Source organism: Bos mutus, chromosome 10, assembly GCF_027580195.1.
Source record: "Bos mutus isolate GX-2022 chromosome 10, NWIPB_WYAK_1.1, whole genome shotgun sequence".
Taxonomy (NCBI): domain Eukaryota; kingdom Metazoa; phylum Chordata; class Mammalia; order Artiodactyla; family Bovidae; genus Bos; species Bos mutus.
The window spans coordinates 833833-853968 of NC_091626.1; the positions used below are offsets into that span (position 1 = coordinate 833833).

Here is a 20136-nt window from a genome sequence, read left to right on the forward strand (position 1 = left end):
TCTGGAGAAAGCATAGCACTGCTGCTATCATGATTTTGGTCCAATGAAAACCATTTCAGACTTCTGATCCCCAAGGTTGTAAGATAATAAATTTGGGCTGTTTTAAACACTAAGTTTGTGATAATTTGTTACAAAAACAATATGAAAAATATCCTATAATCCAGTGATCCCTCTTCCAAGGATAAATTCCAGTGAAATCTCACCAGACATGAAGTGATCTTGAAATACATCCACAATTTCTTTGGCCTTATACCTTCAAACACTGGAGCTTAATCCATCTCCTCTTGTGTGGTCTAGACTAAGTGACTCACTGCTAATGAAGAGAATATGGCAGAAGTGATGGAGCATGACTTTCAAGACTATCTTGTGAAAGGCTTCCTTCCTGCTCTTTCTCTCTGGGATCACTGGGGGAAGCCAGTCGCAGTGTCATGGAGACTCTCAGGCAGGCCCTTAGAGCAGCTCATGGCAAAGAAGTGAGGCCTTCTGCCAAAAGTCAGGAGCAACAGACTATGAGTGAGCCATCTAGAAGTGAATCCTCCAGTCTAGTCAAACCTCCAGACGACTGCAGGCCTGACTAACAGCTTAACTAACTTTATGAGAGACTGTGAGCCATATAACCAATTATGACATTCCTGAATTTCTACCCCAGAGAAACTCTGAAGTATTAAGGATTTCTTGTTTAAGTCACTAAGATTCGGGGTAATTTATTATATACTGATACGTTACTAAAATAATCTATAAGAAGTTCCATACATGGATGCACACCATAGCAAAGTTTGTGGTAAAAGAGATTTGGAAAAAAAAACCTTAAGGACCTTCCCATCTGACAGATATTACAGAACATTACATAGCAGACTTAGTACCACAAACCAGATAGATCTTAAAAACAGTATGGAGGGACTTCGCTGGCAGTCCAGTGGTTAAGACTCCACGCTTCTAATGCAGAGGACATATGTTCACTCCCTGGCAGAGAAACTAAGATTACACATGCTGTGTGCGTGCGCGTGTGCTAAGTGACTTCAGTCGTGTTCGACTCTTTGCAACTCTATGGACTGTAGCCCACTAGGCTCCTCTGTCCATGGGATTTCCCAGGCAAGAATAGTGGAGTGGGTTGCCATGCTCTCCTCCAGGGAATCTTCCCAACTCAGGGATAGAACCAATGTCTCCTGGATTGCAGGCAGATTCCTTACCAATGAGCCACCAGGGGAAGCCCCATGTTGCATGTGGTAGCACCCACCAACAAATATTTTTTTAAATAGTACTGATTACTATTTTTTAAATAGTATTAAGAAAATAAAAAAGAGTATTGAGTTAAAAATGTTAAAAAGTTATACAAATTAAAAACATAAATTTGGTACAATACTCCAAAGAAGAAAAAGTAGGAACCAAAAGGTATTTCCACATCCGTGTTCAGAGCAGCATTATTCATAAAACCAAAAGATGAAAGCAACCCAAGTGTCCATCAAAAAATGAATGGATAAACAAATGTGGTATACACACACTGGAATATTCAGTTCAGTTCAGTCGCTCAGTTGTGTCCAACTCTTTGCGACCCCATGAATTGCAGCACGCCAGGCCTCCCTGTCCATCACCAACTCCCAGAGTTCACCCAAACTCATGTCCATCGAGTCGGTGATGCCATCCAGCCAGCTCATCCTCTGTCATCCCCTTCTCTTCCTGCCCCCAATCCCTCCCAGCATCAGAGTCTTTTCCAATGAGTCAACTCTTCACATGAGGTGGCCAAAGTATTGGAGTTTCAGCTTTAGCATCAGTCCTTCCAAAGAACACCCAGGACTGATCTCCTTCAGAATGGACTGGTTGGATGTCCTTGCAGTCCAAGGGACTCTCAAGAGTCTTCTCCAACACCACAGTTCAAAAGCATCAATTCTTTGGTGCTCAGCTTTCTTCACAGTCCAACTCTCACATCCATACATGACCACTGGAAAAACCATAGCCTTGACTAGATGGACATTTGTTGGCAAAGTAATGTCTCTGCTTTTGAATATGCTATCTAGGTTGGTCATAAATTTCCTTCCAAGGAGTAAGCGTCTTTTAATTTCATGGCTGCAATCACCATCTGCAGTGATTTTGGAGCCCCCCAAAATAAAGTCTGACACTGTTTTCACTGTTTCCCCATCTATTTCCCATGAAGTGATGGGACCGGATGTCATGATCTTCGTTTTCTGAATGTTGAGTTTTAAGCCCACTTTTTCACTCTCCTCTTTCACTTTAATCAAGAGGCTTTTGAGTTCCTCTTCACTTTCTGCCATAAGGGTGGTGTCACTGGAATATTATTCAGCCTCAAAAAAGGTGGAAATTCTGACAGATACGACAACATAGATGAACCCTGAAGACTTATCTTATACGAGTTTCTAAGGGAAGTCAAATTCATAGGGAAAGAAAATGGAATGGTGGTTGCCAGGAACTGGGGAGGAAGAAATGGAGAATCAGTGCTTACTCAGTGGAGTTTCAGTTTGGGAATGTTAAAAAGAACTAGAGATGAATTGTGTGATACATTCACAACAATAGTTAATGCCACAGAACTATATATACACCTAAAAATGGTTGAGCAGGTAAATTTTATGTATGTATATTTTACCACAATTAAAAAAAAGCCTCATTAACTACAAAAAAGACACAAAATGCTGAACATTTCACAAGAATTAATGCATATTTAAGAACATGTGTGAATGAGTGCCTATAAGGGGAGTGGGAATAAAGGGGTGCAAGCTTGCCTTGTCGGACTGATGATGTCATGATTTGATTTACAAAAATAATTTTCAAGAACATACCTAATACTTAACAAGTGAGATGTCATCTATACCAAAACAAGAAATGATCTGTGTAACTTTCCTTCTAAGGTTATGGAAACCAAGTACCACAAATTGTTGACTATTACAGCTAGAAGATCTAGAAATCACTTCATCTTTTACATTCAAGGCACTTAATACTTCAAAAGAAATTTAATTTCAGAATTATCTGCTATTCCAAGCAGATTTTACAAGGCATTGTGTTTCAAACAGCAAACTACCACATTCCTTGACATTAGAAGACATTTTAGATAACATAAATCTTTAAAGATTGTAGGAGTAGCCAAAGCTGTGTTTTCAATGCAGTAGCAATAATATTTCAAATAGTTCTACTGTAAGTTTCTTGGAGGTTAGTTTCCATGTCTTGTACCTTTATATTGTCTGGCATTTAGTAGGTACTTAGCTGCGCAGTCGGAAACGGCAATGGCACCCCACTCCAGTACTCTTGCCTGGAAAATCCCATGGACGGAGCCTGGTAGGCTGCAGTCCGTGGGGTCGATAAGAGTCAGACACGACTGAGCGACTCCACTTTTACTTTTCACTTTCATGCGTTGCAGGAGGAAATGGCAACCCACTCCAGTGTTCTTGCCTGGAGAATCCCAGGAACAGGGGAGCCTGGTGGGCTGCAGTCTCTGGGATGGCACAAAGTCGGACATGACTGACTCGACTTAGCAGCAGCAGCAGCAGCAACTACGTAGTGAATGTACTTCCTCAAGTCATCTTCTCTACATCATATTACCCTATCCTATCCTGTGTACTAGGTGAAATTACACTCGGAGATTGGTAAAAAAACAAAGCGGGGGAGGTCAAAATTAAAGAAAACATTTAATATAAGAAGACTGCTAAATTATGTGAGATTACTTTTAAAAATAAGAGAAATGGCAAAAATCGAAAGAGCAAGGCATGAAAGACCGCAATTAACAGCTTTGATTCACTTCACAGACATACTTAGGAATATTTAACTTCTGAACTCCTCAATAGCTCAATTCTGACCATATCAATTGTAAAAGTGTTAGATGCTCAGTTGTGTCCAACACTGACACAACCCCGTGGACTGTAGCCTGCCAGGCTCCTCTGTCCATGGAATTCTTCAGGCAAGAATACTAGAGTGCGTAGCCATTTCTTTCTCCAGGGGATTTTTCCAACCCAGGGATCAAACCCAGGTCTCCTGCATTGCAGGCAGATTCCTTACCATCTGAGCCACCCATATTAATTAACAATAATTTCAAAGACCACTAAAGCCAACAGTATAGTCTTATATTAGGTATTTCATAATAAATATAAAAGAAATCAACTTTTCGTACTTTAGCTCTTTCTTATTTAATCCCCCTAAAATCTCAATCTAATATTATTCTGTTTAGCACAAGTATTAATTTGATTAATAAGATGATCTTTAAAAAGTATGTTATGAATGTCATTATGAAAACTGCTGCATCTCCACTTGCTTAGCTACCACGTATTTTACAAATTCACGTATTTTACACCACAGCTAAAAACTCAAAACCGAGATTTCTTTTTCATTCAATGAATGATTTGTTGATTTATACTGCTTTTCAAGTAATTTCTGTTACATATTATTTTGTATGTTATGCAACAAGCGACATTATAAAATAGTTTTACAGACTTAGAACAAAACCTAAGACTTACATTCTTTATGTCCTTATATACAATACATGACCTTGTATAAAGTCACAATATACGTAATTAGGAATAATTTATCATTTAAAATGAAAATCACGCTACACCGAGCTGTTTAAATAGTAAAACAAAATAATTTATATAAAAATAAGAACCATAAACTCTCAAAAACTATACCAGAGTTCAAAGATATGAATGGCATTAGCTATTAAATTTCACTTAAATTTTTCTTTAACTTATTGGAAAAATATATCAAAGGATCTTCTAGAAAATTTAGATATACTACAAAAAACATTTCACTTAAAAATTTAATATAACACCATTAATTCTAGGTACAATTTTCATCAGATTTTAAAAAGAGATTCTAAGGACTATTAACCCTGATATACATGATTAATAATTCTTAGAGCAAAAATAGTTTTAAAAATAAAGAATAAAATTGCTTATTTATCAGTGAAAACCAGGCTAGTTTTATTCAAGTTCAATTTCTTATCTTGAAAAAAAATTTCTAAAACAAAAATAAAAGGTTCTTTCAAGACTTTCTAATACATAATGAACACTACTTAAGATACATTGACCCTGGGGTGCTTTACAAAGCCACTGCCATTCTGATCAGAGAGTAGGGAGGTGTGACAAGCTGGCTACCATAAATATGCATAAAGATAAGACAGCATTTAAAACTATACTCAATCTGAAAACATGTTTTTAGACATTTAATGAAAGGAACAAAAAACAGTGCAATGAAAACACTCAATATCAAGAGTATACCTTATGAGTATTCACTAGACAGAAATACATCTAAAAGAAAAATCATGGTGCTTTAATTTGAAATATTTACCTATAGACTTTATTCAATGATATCTAAAAGTGACCAAAAAGTAATAGAAATACTTAATACAGATCTTAAATATTAAGCCTATGAAAAAATTTATCACAATAATTTTTCCCAAAGTAATTTACATTATAAAGTGATTTACTCTTGAATAACCTAATTAATAGCAGAAAGCTATGTTAACAAAGGAAAAGATCCACTGCTTCATACATAATTTATTAAGATTTCCTACAGGATTTATCTGAAGCAAAGAATTTGAACATCTCTTCTGTGATATAGAATCAAAGTGTCTGATACAGTCCACTGTCAAAACATTCATAGCCAGATATTCTTCCTACTTTTAAAAATCTAAATAATTTCTTCTATACAGGTTGTAATTATAAATTATGGCTTTTTATAAAAAGACTTCTACCAACAGCATTGCTGCAAGGGTTCTTACTCCTCTGCAGTTATCATTTCAGCCTGGGTGGGAGAAAGCATTGCTGCAGTCATTTGCAAAAAGGCACTAGGGTTGTGACTTCAAAGTAACAAAGGCACTGGTATCTTTTTGCCACCCTATTCACAGGCAGTTCACTGAGACCGTTTGCAAAGGCAGGCTCTTTGGTAACCAAAATTTCATCAATCAACCAAAGCCACCACTCAAGCTCTGCAGTACCTGCCTCCACCTCTTCCTCCTCTCCCAAGCTGCCCTTTCCACAAGGTTCACATCAGCCATCAGCAGCAGCTTTGTATCCCCTCTCTTGGCTACCACTGCATGTGTCCCTGTGGCCAGGGAGGAAAAGAAGCCTTTCAATGGGCTACAGCTTTCGCCCCTGCCATGAATATGCTCCATTCTTTGTTGTCCTCTACCCGTTTCCTTAGATACTGTTATTCCACTCTACTCTGTCAACAGGCATTATAAAAACAAAACCTCTTTCTACCTTCAAAAACAGCTTTCTCTCACCAGTCTCCCCTTAACACTCGTACCCCTCCCCCTTCTCCCTCTTCTGTCAAAAACCCAGGATCAGAAGCACAAGAAATCCATCTCCGGTGCTGCAGTAGGGGGAAGGTGGGGGGAGACGCCCCTGCCTTTTCGCTTGGCCTGTGGCTGCAGACCCTGTGCCAAGGTAAGGCCATCGGCTTTAGACAGTGCAAGGAAAAATCGCCTCCCCGTCGCCCCCCCGCCCGCTCTCAACCCAGGCAGCAAGCTGGGCCAGCGTAGCTCCAGCACCTACCCCATTTCCGAGCCCAGCAGCACCTCCATCCCGTCTCCAGTGACACCCAGGCGGGCTGCGCCAATACAGCCACATGTCGGTCACGTGTGCGCGCGCGCAGCCAATCGGCAGGTCCCCGACGGGAACGGGAGCGCCCTGGTCCGCATCCAGCGATTACACAGCGGCTCCACGCGCCTCTTTCCGACTCGCACTCTGAACTCAAAGGGCAGCAGAGCAAGGGCCCCGCCCCACCGCACGGCTCCGAGCCCAGGCCGGCACCTAGCGCCCCTGGACTCTACCTCCGGGCCACCCACTGCAGCCGACGGAAGCTGACAAGCAGAAACAGTGGGGTGGGGGAGGTACATGGGGCAGAAAAATTATTAGCACGAGATACTAGAGGTGGGTGGGTGAGTAACGAATTACATCTCATTCGATACTTGCTAAGATTTACAGCTTTGCAGCACAGAGAAAAAGAATTCTACTAAATGTATCAAAACAAATAATGTTACATTGCAAATCACCGATTTGCTAGGTAAATCACTGGAACTATGAATTAAAAACACAAGTTTCCAGAAAAGCTATGATGGCAGTACAGAAGAGTAGTTGAGACCAAAATCATGAAGTCACATAATCTGGATTAAATCTTCTGCTTCTGTGATTTACTAGCTGTGTGACTTTAGTCACTTAAAGGCTCAGTGCTTAATTTCCCCCACAAAATGGGAATAGAAACGTTGAATAGGAGTAAATATATATGAAGCAGTATTCAGAACACATCCTGACACAGTAAATGCTATGAGTCACTACTAATCTGTGACTTGAATATTTCAATGCAAATTCCACATTTCACTTTTAACCAAGTAAAGTGTGAATTATTTTTTATTAGTTAGAAGGACAAAATCCAAATTGCCAAGGATTTAAACTGGATTTAAAATCTGGTTTAAAATGTGGGGGGTGGGGGGAATCAGTTTTCATGATCTATTTCAAATTTAAAAGAATACTTAATGTTAGGTCTTTAAATGAAATATATTTATTATGATCTTAATTTTTCAAATTAATAGCAAGAAAAGCACTGAGCAAGCTATCAAACAGTGTATTTGGAGCAATTTCATTTTAATAAAAATGGTATAAATTAGAAAAGTAATGGACAAATAGCAAAATGCCCACAGATATACATAGAGTGGATATTCACAGCAGTTATCCATGGAAGGTGGATTATGGAGTAATTTCTGCTTTTCCTTTCTGCTTTTGGATACTTTTTTCTTTTGTGTCTGTATTATAATGCTTATATAGCAAATACTCCCTAAATATTTGTTGAATGAACAAATGAAACACATATTATTAGTAATTAAATATATATATAACAAATGAAAAGTTTAAATATATTTAGAAACACCTTCCCTTGATATTTCAAGTAAAAGAAACATTAATCAACTTGGTTCTGTCCTAAATATCTCTTTTGTCAAGATGACTTAGTTTTACAAAAGGCTTTCAAGACTCTCTTTACTTTAAGTGCATGATTCATTGACTAGGACTTATTTAGTCATCAACTATTTGTGACAAATTCAGAACAGATAATTCCTCATAAGGCCTAAAGCTTCTGGAAAGAAAAAGTACCCTTCTAAACACAGAATTTAAAAAGCTTTTAAAATAACTTCTTAGTACCCTAAGAAACAACTCCTGACTCTGACTATGATTCAAGCTACTATTTAGTACACCAGTTTGTAGCCAAAGTATTTGTCTAAATTTTTATTACATGTGTTATAAAAGTTAGTGATTCAAGTGAAAAAATTTTACAGAAAGCTATGACCATTATACATTCATCAATCAATATAATTCAAATCACAAAGCAAGCCAATCTTAAAACTTTACATTTTACAATGTTTTCAACTGAATTTTTTCAGTAAGATTTGCAAACCAGTTTTCTCATCAATTCCACAAAAGTTTGATTTGAATTTTGTATAACAATATATTTAGCTATTTTTAAAAATTATTTATTTTTTTAATTGAAGGATAATTGCTTTACAATATTGTGTTGGTTTCTGCCATACATCAACATGAATCAGCTATAGGTATGTTGGGGAAATCACACTGATTGAAACCACCCACCCTGGCCAGGCACCATAGTAACCATTTGCATGAGTTGTTTTATGACAGGAGATTCTGATAAGGAATAGGAAACTAATAAGCCACCACCAACCCGAAGAGTTCGGGAAAGGCCGAAAGGAGATACCGCGTGTCAGTCCACTTCCCAGAATCCCTCTGGCTAGCATCCATCTTGGCTGAGCAACGCGTGCGCCACCAGGAAAGACTCTGAATTAGAATGATTGGCAAAAGACCACCTGGAAACTAATCCCATCACCATAAAACCCAAGACTGCAAGCCACGTGTCAGAGCAGTTAGTTCTCCTGGGTTCCCTTACCCCGCTGTTCTCCACCTGGATGCCCTTTTCCAATAAAATCTCTTGCTTTGTCAGCACACGTGTCTCCTCAGACAATTCATTTCCGAGTGTTAGACAAGAGCCCAGTTTCGGACCCTGGAAGGGGTCCCCTTCTTGCAACAGGTATACATATGTATACCTATATGTACATAGGTATACTCCCTCTCGAGTTTCCCTCCCACCTCCCATCCCATCCCAAGCTCCCTGAATCATACAGCAGATTCCCACTGGCTATCTATTTTACACATGGTAGTGTATATGTTTCCGTATACTTAGTTATTTTTAAAACTACAATTAAAAACATACAATCAAAATGTATTGGCACAAATATGGAAACAGTGGAGGTCACTGAAACATTAATTTGTGCTGCTGCTGCTGCTGCTAAGTCGCTTCAGTCATGTCCGACTCTGTGCGATCCCGTAGACGGCAGCCCACCAGGCTCCACCGCCCCTGGGATTCTCCCGGCAAGAGTACTGGAGTGGGTTGCCATTTCCTTCTCCAAAATTTGTGCTACTAGGTTTATATGTATCTCAGAATAAAGCTCCTGCCATCCCTATTTATGTACAAATTTTATATTCAGGCTACATATATCTGTATGCATTAAAAATATTTTCTGATTAAAATTTACTCCAGAAATAAGTTACAAATTTCATATTCAGGCTACATGTATCTGTATGCATTAAAAATATTTTCTGATTAAAATTTACTACAGAAATAAGTTGTATATTAAGGCTATTATAAGACTACACCAATAAACAGTCACTGACTTCAAATGATCTGTGCTCATCAGGATTACCTCGTCTGTTTTTAATAAATATTCATAAGTAAATGTTGAGGGCTTCCCTGGTGGCTCAGATAGTAAGAATCTGCCAGGGGGTTGCAAAGAGTTGGATACGACTGAGTGAGAAGGCAATGGCACCCCACTCCAGTACTCTTACCTGGGAAATCCCATGGACGGAGGAGCCTGGTGGGCTGCCGTCTGTGGTAGCTAAGAGTCGGACACGACTGAGCAACTTCCCTTTCACTTTTCACTTTCATGCATTGGAGAAGGAAATGGCAACCCACTCCAGTGTTCTTGCCTGGAGAATCCCAGGGACGGGGGAGCCTGATGGGCTGCCGTCTATGGGGTCGCACAGAGTCGGACACGACTGAAGCGACTTAGCAGCAGCAGCAGAGTGACCAACACTTTCACTTTTCAAATAAATGTTATAAATACGAATGCATGAATGCATGCATGCATGCCTGCTAAGTCACTTCAGTCGTGTCCGACTCCTAGCAACCCCATGGACTGCAGCCCACCAGGCCCCTCCGTCCATGGGCAACAATATCAGCTAGTATAAAATGAGTTAAAACCAGTGAACTATAGTTCACGTTAAAAAAACAGAAAAACCCTCTGAACCTTCTGTAACTTAAAAAAAAAAAAAAAATAGAATAGAAAGAATAGGATTCTATTCTGAATAGGAATAATAGGATTCTTAGTATCTTAAACTTTGCATTCCACTTTGACATGAGCATGTTAGGCCCAGTTTAACACTTGTGATTTCAAAAACTGACAAGAATACGGGCAACAATATCAGCTAGTATAAAATGAGTTAAAACCAGTGCTCTGAATTCAGCTATTTCGACTCCTGCACTTTGTTAATACTCAACTCTCTTTACTGGAGACCTCAAATAGAATAGACTAGATTAATGCCTACAAAGAGATCAATGAAAGTTTTTTTCTTTAAAAATAATAATTATGTATTGAAAAGGCGTGTACTAGTATAGGTTCTCCAGGGGCTAAGCAATCAAATAAACCTCAAATTCATTTAACAACCTTCCAGTCTTTAGATTTGTACTGGGTTAGGGTATGACAAAGAAGCATAAGAAGAAAATAAAGTCAGTCACATTTCAAAGACCAACTGGTTCTGAAGACCAATTCTCCTCTTTTCTAGTTTTTATGGGACACGAGAAGGAGCTGAAATGCTGTACAGGCAATGGGAGTTTAGGTGGTGTATAGACCAAGTGGGAGGTACACACACAGTCCTCATATAATATATATGTGTTCTGTGTTACTTCAAAAAGCAAGTTCCAAAATTGGTCTCACTGAGCTAAAATCAAGGTGTCTGCAGGGCTTTACTTCTTTCAGGAGGCTCTAGGGAGAATGTGTTCTCTTGCCCTTTCCTGGGTCTAGAGACCAACTTCAGTCCCGGGCCAAGGGCTCTCTCCTGCATCTTCGAAACTAGCAGTGGGGGACTGCGCTCTTCTCAGGTCGCAGCTGTCACTTTGCTTCCACGGTCATTAGCCTTTTCTCTGACTCTTGCTCTTCTCTTTTACATTCTCAAGGACTTACTTGAAAGACTGTTCTTACATTGGCCCACCTCCACAATCTGACAATCCAGGGTATCTCCTTAGCAACTTTATTCTATCTTCAACCTTAATTCCCTTTTGCAACATAATGCAACATATTCACAGGTTCTGGGGATTAGGAAGTGGACATCTTTAGGGAGCCATTATTCTGCCTAAACTGCACTAAAGCTTTATCTTCAACTATTCTAAAATGTGCATCCTAATACCAGTCCAATCAAACTAATCACTTGAAAGTTAAAGTGAAGTCACTCAGTCGTGTCCAACTCTTTGCGACCCCATGGACTGCAGCCTACCAGGTTTCTCCATCCATGGGATTTTTCAGGCAAGAATACTAGAGTGGGTTGCCATTTCCTTCTCCAGATCTTCCCAACCCAGGGATTGAACCCAGGTCTCCCGCATTGTAGGGCAGACGCTTTACCGTCTGAGCCACCGAACTAATCACTTAGCCAATTCTAAAATTCACCTTAAATACAGAACTTTCTGCTTTTACTATAATGTGGTACAGTAGAAGGCTCCAGCGTACACAGACTGAAGAATCAGGTTTCAAGTTCTGAATCTTTCATTTCATAGCTCTATGGACTCCGGATGTCACAACTATTCTACTTGATTCTACTTGACTACTCTTTCATCAGTAAAATGAGAACAATTGTTTGGCTTATTTCACAGAGCTGTTATAAGGATCAGATGTGTAAGTATAGACAAATTTTATAAACTGTGAAACACTTTTTACACATAAAGGACTATTAATTGCTCTACTGGTCCAAATCAAGGTTCAGCTTAAACACAGATTTCCATGAAATAATCGACCATTCCACCCAGACTCAATCCACCCTCATCTTCCCTCCATTGTTCCTGCCTCTTTTATGGTACAAACATATTAGTGCCTCTGTGTACATCCCCTTTCCTAGTCCTGACTGTAAGAATTCTAGGGGAGAGCCACACCCGATTGTACCTTGAATGTCTCATGGTGTACACCATAATATGCTGTTTATTAAGTCCTATTAGTATAAGGAATGATTTGAAATTAATCTCCAAAGGGCATGCAATGCAGATCCCACAAGGAATAATAGTAATGCAAATGCTGAATAATGAATATTACTGTAAAATATAACCATCTACTTGGGGTTAAGTTTCTGAGGTTGGGTGGCTGCACAATAAAATCGCTTTAGGAGCTTGAGAAGTTTTAAAAACGTCATTAAGTCAGAATCTCTGAAGACGAGGTCCAGGCACAGGTGAGTACCGTCAGAACTGCGGAGCACCGTGCGTCACTCCAGCTTCTGCCATCAAAGCTCCTACTGCACTACAATAGGGAGACTGTTTTGAAATGTTTTTAAAGTCAGAGGGCTATACAGCCTAATTGCATCTGCCTACAGAGGAAAAAAACAAACTTCTTTTTTCCTGTCAAAAAGCTTCCTAGTCACGTACTAGCAATTAACATGAGAAAAACAATAGGGACTAATATACAGAAAATGTTCCACTACAGTAAGGAATCAAAGAAATAAAAACAAAAGAATATAATTTTCCCCTATTAAGTAGAAAACGGTATTTTAAAATATTGTGGGTCAGTGAGGATACATTAAAAAAAAATAAGCAGTAGCTTTTTAAAGTCCTTCAAATGCTTATACTGGACTTTCCTGGTGGTAGAGTGAATAAGAATCTGCCTGCCAGTGCAGGGGACGTGGGTTGATCCCTGGTCTGGGAAGATTCCACAAGCTGCGGAGCAAGGAAACCCGTTCGCTACAACTACTGAGCCCACGTTCTAGAGTCCACAGGCCACAGCTACTGAAGCCTGTGTGCCTGGAGCCCATGCTCCACAACAAGAAAAGCCACCACAATGAGAAGCCCCTGCACACAGCAGAGTAGCCCCAGAGGGCTGCAACCACAGAAAGCCTACGTGCAGCGATGAAGACCCAGCACAATCAAAAATAAATGAATGAATGCATAAAAATAGAATGGTTATACTGAAGTAAGTCCAGTTAAAGAAATGATCTTACATACAATCAGATACAAATATTAATATTCAAACATACTCAGTATTGTCTCCACAAAGGAAATTTTAGAAACAAACTCAATGACTGATAACAACAGCTAGGTTGATTATACTTTTGGCACACTTAAAGATAGTTAAAGTTATGCCAAATATAAAAGGATAAAATACATAGGAATACATTTAAACCAAGGAAGTGAAAGATCTGTACAGTGAAAATTATAAGTCAGTGATGAAAGAAACTGAAGACATAAATAAAGGGAAAGATATTCCAAGCTCACTGATTAGAAAAATTAACATTGTTAAAATGTCCATACTATCCAAAGTGATCTACAGATTCAACGTTAACCCTTTCAAACCTCCAACAGCATTTTTTACAGAAACAGAACAAACAATCCTAAAATGTCTATGGAACCACAAAAGACCCAAGATAGCCAAAGGAATCTTGGGGGGAAGAAAAAGCTGGAGGCATCACATATCCTGATTTCCAACTTTATTATAAAACTATAGTGATCAAAACAGTATGGTAGTTGCAAATCAGTTATGCTCCAAAAAAAAAAAAAAAAGACACTAATATAAAAACAGACATCAGATCAAGGAAGACAATAATGCCCAGAAATAAGCCTATGCAAATATGGTAGATTAATTTATAACATAGGATCTAAGCATATACAATGGTGACAAGACAGTCTCTTCAATAAACGGTATTGGGAAAACCGGACCGCCACATGCAAAAGGATGAACTGGACCCTATCTTACAACGTGCACAAAAATCAACAAAAAATGGATCAGAAACTTATATTTAATACCAGAAACTGTAAAATTCCTAAAACATAGAGTGTAAGCTCCTTGATATCAGTCTCAGCAATGATTTTTCTTATGTGACTCCAAAAAACAAAGGCAATAAAAGCAGAAACAAACAAGTAGAACAACATCAAACTAAAAAGCTTCTACACAGAGACAGAAACCATCAACAAAATGAAAAAGCAACTTATCAAATTGAAGAAAACATTTCTAACTCATATATCTAATGGGTTAATATCCAAAATATTGATTACATTTAAAAAACCACAACTAAATAGCCAAAAAACCAAACAACTGGATTAAAAAGTGGGCAGAGGAACTGAATAAACATCTTCCCAAAGAAGACATCCACAAGACCAGCAAATACATAAAAAGATGTTCAACATCACTCATCATCAGGGAAATGAAAATCAAAACCAGAATGGTATCACCTCACATCTGTTCGAATGGCTATCATCAAAAGTCTGAAATAACAAATACCAAGGAGGATGTGGAGGAAAGGAAACCCTAGTGGACTGTTAGTGCGGATATAAACTGGTGCAGCCACTGTGGAAAACAGCATGGAGGTTCTTCAAGAAAATAAAATTCAACTACCATATGATTCTGCAACCCTACTGCTGGGGATGTATCCCCAAAAATGAAAGCAGGGTATGGAACAGAGTTCTGCACTCCCATGTTTACTGCAGCATATTGTTAATAACCAAGATATGGAAAAGTGTCTATCAATGGGTAAACAAATAAAAATGATGATACACACACACACACACACTGGAATATTATTCAGTCATGAGAATGAAGGAAACCCTACTTATTTGGGACAACATGGATGGACCTTGAAGGCGTTATGCTCAGTGAAATATGCCAGGCAGAAAAAACAAATACTGCATGGGATCACTTATATGAGGAATCTAAATAAAAAGTCAATCTCATAGAAAAAAATAAAATTATGTCATGGAAGATAATTAGATACAATTGTATTATATAATTCATGTGACATTAAGTGAAAATGGAGAATTATCAAATTATTAACTCATATTTATAACACTTATTAAATTATATAATTTAATAATCATAATTAAATTTATTAATTATAAAAATAAATTATAAAATTACATATTAAAGTGAAATACGTAATTTGTAATATGATACTAACTAGCCAACTAGCCTTGTCTTTTTTTTTAATGAACTATGTATGTGCACAGAGAAGACTGAAAAGAGATCACTAAAATATCAAGTGTCTTCCCTGGGTGTAGAAATTATAAAAATCGTAATTTTTCTTAATCTTATAAAATTTCTACCAACACACATTATTTTTTTATTTTTTCCTTCAAAAGTTAAGTACCTCTAAGTTGGACACAATTTGAAATCATCACATTTGAAGGAGAAAAAAATTAAGGTAGCCAAAGGCAGATCCAAGGTACATATATAAATTGTGGGGGAGCCTTTCTTAAGGAAAATACAAATTAATTCAAAATTGGTAGTGCTTTGGGCTTCCCTGCTGGTTCAGAGGTTAAAGCATCTGCCTGCAATGCAGGAGACCTGGGTTCTATCCCTGGGTCGGGAAGATCCCCTGGAGAAGGAAATGGCAACCCATTCCAGTATTCTTGCCTGGAGAATCCCATGGACGGAGGAGCCTGGTGGGCTACAATCCACAGGGTCGCAAAGAGTCGGACATGACTGAGCGACTTCACTCACTTTCACTGCCAAAGGGCGTAGGAACTGCAATTAAAGATTACTATTCACACACATAGAAAACTGAGGCTCAAAGAAATTTCAAAATTAATTCAGGTCCACCCACAGTGAAGTGGCAGTCTGACTCCTAAGCCAGTGTTGGTCAAACTACTTCATCCTCATAAGCACTTCATGTTAGATCATCCACCTAGATCCAAGTACAGGAGGTGCTCTATATCCTTGGATTCTACATTTAACCATTGTGGATTCAACCAGCCATGGATCAAAAATATATAGCAAAGATTTGGGGAAAGTTCCAAAAGACAAAACTTGGATTTGCCAAGCAGCCTGGCAACTACTTACATAGCACTGCCAAGGTATTATAAGAAACCTAGAGACAATTTAAAGTATAATGGGAGGGATATGTGTATGTTATATGTAAATACTATACTGTTTTATATTAATATAAAGGACTTGAGCATCTCCGGGTTTTGATATTCTCCAAGGTCCCAGAACCAACCCCTCACAGATACTAAAGGATGACTGTGTTATCTCCCAGAGCAGCTTGTTTCTCCTTCAGAGTCTCATGCTTCATAAACAGTTACGTGTTCAGTTTGCATTCCCACCAACAGTGTAAGAGAGTTCCCTTTTCTCCACACCTTCTCCAGCATTTATTGTTTGTAGACTTTTTGATAGCAGCCATTCTGACCTGTGTGAGATGGTATGCTCATTGTGGTTTTAATTTGAATTTCTCTGATAATGAGTGATGTTGAGCATCTTTTCATGTGTTTGTTAGCCATCTGTATGTCTTCTTTGGAGAAATGTCTGTTTAGTTCTTTGGCCCATTTTTTGATTGGGTCGTTTATTTTTCTGGAATTGAGCTGCAGGAGTTGCTTGTATATTTTTGAGATTAATTCTTTGTGAGTTGCTTCGTTTGCTATTATTTTCTCCCGTTCTGAAGGCTGTCTTTCACTGTTGGTGGGAATGCAAACTAGTACAGCCACTACGAAGAACAGTGTGGAGAGTTCTTAAAAACCTAGAAATAGAACTCCCATACAACCCAGCAATCCCACTGCTGGGCATACACACCAAGGAAACCAGAACTGAAAGAGACACGTGCACCCCAGTGTTCATCGCAGCACTGTTTACAATAGCCAGGACACGGAAGCAACCTAGATGTGCACCGGCAGATGAATGGATAAGAAAGCTGTGGTATGTATACACAATGGAATATTACCCAGCCATTAAAAAGAACACATTTGAATCAGGTCTAATGAGGTGGATGGAACTGGAGCCTATTATACAGAGTGAAGTTAGTCAGAAAGAAAAATACCAATACAGTATATTAATGCATATATATGGAATTTAGAAACATGGTTAACGATGACCCTATAGGTGAGACAGCGAAAGAGACACAGATGTAAAGAACAGACTTTTGGACTCTGTGGGAGAAGGGCAGGGTGGGATGATTTGAGAGAATAGCATTGAAACATGTATACTACCATACCTGAAATAGATTGCCAGTCCAGGTTCGATGCACGAGACAGGGCGCCCAGGGCCTGTGCACTGGGATGACCCTGAGGGATGGGATGGGGAGGGAAGTGGGAGGGGGGTTCAGGGTGGGGAATACATGTACACCCGTGGCTGAGTCATGTCAATGTACAGCAAAACCCACTACAACAGTGTCAAGTAATTAGCTTCCAATTAAAATAAATTAATTACCAAAAAAGTTACATGTTCAGTTATTATCATCCTAGCACCTAGCTCTGCAGCAGCAGATGCTCAATAAACATTTATTGAGTGAATACATTTTTTAAATAATAGAATAAGTGGAAACAAAAAATCTCAAACAGCTTAGACAATGTCAATTTGGAATCCATAAAAAATTCTCTTGACCCACAAATTTTTATCAATGGGTAACCACAGCTTTCTCTGGAAGATATCTAGAACAAAATCGCTTTAAATGCAAGAGACATTTCCACACTTCTATGTTCATTTAGTTAAATAACTAAAACTAAACAGTTTGGGGTTGTCTTATGGGAGTATGGCAAATCTATCAGGCAGCACTATCAAGGTAATCCTTGAAGGTGGGCGTATAAGCAAAGGCAAAAGAAATAAGAACAATGGAATAACTCAGAAATTAACTTTGTCTGAGTTAATTCTGCTTCACTGCTCTTATATGATATTAAATACGTTAAACACGTATTAGGCTAAATATGCCCTGGTGTTACAGTAGTGAATATGCTATATGACATGGTAAGAAGGACTTGGCAGATGTAACTAAAATTATTAATTAGCAGACTTTAAAACAAGGAGACAAGATTCACTGTCACTCGTTTGGCACTTTCTCTGCATGCCATATGGTAGCCTGCAACCCTAAGGAAGGAACACACTCTGAAGAATGAGCTTATACGGGGAAGATGAGCCCCAGAGCACTGTGACCCTTGCCCTAAAGTTCAGAACAATGGCAAAATTTGTTTTGGCTTTGTTTGGCTGACATTTATCCAATGATGGTATTGCAAATATCTGCTTTAGGTAAGACCAGTACAGATGCAATAAAGAACAATGTAGAGACATGAGAAAAAAGATCTTCATACAAAAAAGACCTTCACGACCCAGAAAATCACGATTGTGTGATCACTCACCTAGAGCCAGACATCCTGGAATGTGAAGTCAAGTGGGCCTTAGGAAGCATCTCTATAAACAAAGCTAGTGGAGGTGATGGAATTCCAGTTGAGCTCTTTCAAATCCTAAAAGATGATGCTGTGAAAGTGCTGCACTCAATATGCCAGCAAATTCGGAAAACTCAGCAGTGGCCAAAGGACTGGAAAAGGTCCCTTTTCATTCCAATCCCTAAGAAAGGCAATGCCAAAGAATGCTCAAACTACCGCACAATTGCACTCATCTCATATGCTAGTAAAGTAATGCTCAAAATTCTCCAAGCCAGGCTTCAGCAATACATGAACCGTGAACTTCCAGATGTTCAAGCTAGTTCTAGAAAAGGCAGAGGAACCAGAGATCAAATTGCCAACATCCGCTGGATCATGGAAAAAGCAAGAGAGTTCCAGAAAAACATCTATTTCTGCTTTATTGACTATGCCAAAGCCTTTGACTATGTGGATCACAACAAACTGTGGAAAATTCTTCAAGAGATGGGAATACCAGACCACCTGACCTGCCTCTTGAGAAATCTGTATGCAGGTCAGGAAGCAACAGTTAGAACTGGACATGGAACAGCAGACTGGTTCCAAATAGGAAAAGGAGTACGTCAAGGCTATATATTGTCACCCTGCTTATTTAACTTATATGCAGAGTACATCATGCCAAACGCTGGGCTGGAAGAAGCACAAGCTGGAATCAAGATTGCCAGGAGAAATACCAATAACCTCAGATATGCAGATGATACCACTCTTATGGCAGAAAGAGAAGAGGAACTAAAGAGCCTCTTGATGAAAGTGAAAGAGGAGAGTGAAAAAGTGGGCTTAAAGCTCAACATTCAGAAAATGAAGATCATGGCATCTGGTCCCATCACTTCATGGGAAATAGATGGGGAAACAGTGGCTGACTTTATTTTGGGGGGCTCCAAAATCACTGCAGATGGCGATTGCAGCCATGAAATTAAAAGACGCTTACTCCTTGGAAGGAAAGTTATGACCAACCTAGATAGCACATTAAAAAGCAGAGACATTACTTTGTCAACAAAGGTCTGTCTAGTCAAGGCTGTGGTTTTTCCAGTGGTCATGTATGGATGTGAGAGTTGGACTATAAAGAAAGCTGAGCGCCGAAGAATTGATGCTTTTGAACTGTGGTGTTGGAGAAGACTCCTGAGAGTCCCTTGGACTGCAAGGAGATCCAACCAGTCCAACCTAAAGGAGATCAGTCCTGGGCGTTCACTGAAAGGACTGATGTTGAAGCTGAAACTCTGATACTTTGGCCACCTGATGCAAAGAGCTGACTCATTTGAAAAGACCCTGATGCTGGGAAAGATTGACGGCAGGAGAAGAAGGGGATGACAGAGGATGAGACCGTTGGATGGCATCACTGATTTGATGGACATGGGTTTGGGTGGACTCTGGGAGTTGGCGATAGACAGGAAGGCCTGGCGTGCTGCAGTTCATGGGGTCGCCAAGAGTCAGATACGACTGAGCGACTGAACTGAACTGAACTGAACTAAGAGACATGAGAAAGTTGCCTTGTAACTTTAAGGACTAACTCTTACAACCACAGTCAAACTCCTGTGATTCAAGCAGGCCAACTCCAGAGCACTGTGGTCCTGGACCTTTTGACATGGACTTTCCTTGAGAATGTAGGTCACTTCTGCCTTGTTTTTACATGGCTTCTGGATTAAAATCTTTGCTTGCTCAAGAAGACAAATCAGTGCCTAATACTGTGCTGGTTTGTATAGTACACTTTCA

At 39.1% G+C, this 20136-nt stretch overlaps 1 protein-coding gene across 9 annotated transcripts in view; it reads right to left on the reverse strand.

Moving 5' to 3' along the window:
• APC (APC regulator of WNT signaling pathway) overlaps nucleotides 1-20136 on the reverse strand; it is a 131681-nt gene that overhangs the window by 89477 nt on the left and 22068 nt on the right. Inside the window, exon 1 of one of the 9 annotated variants that reach the window (XM_070377177.1) lies at nucleotides 6495-6592. The exons of the other annotated variants lie outside the window; for them this stretch is intronic. The gene's annotated coding sequence lies outside the window, so the exon portion shown is untranslated. Of the gene's footprint in view, nucleotides 1-6494; nucleotides 6593-20136 lie in introns of those variants that run through there. 9 annotated transcript variants of the gene reach the window in all.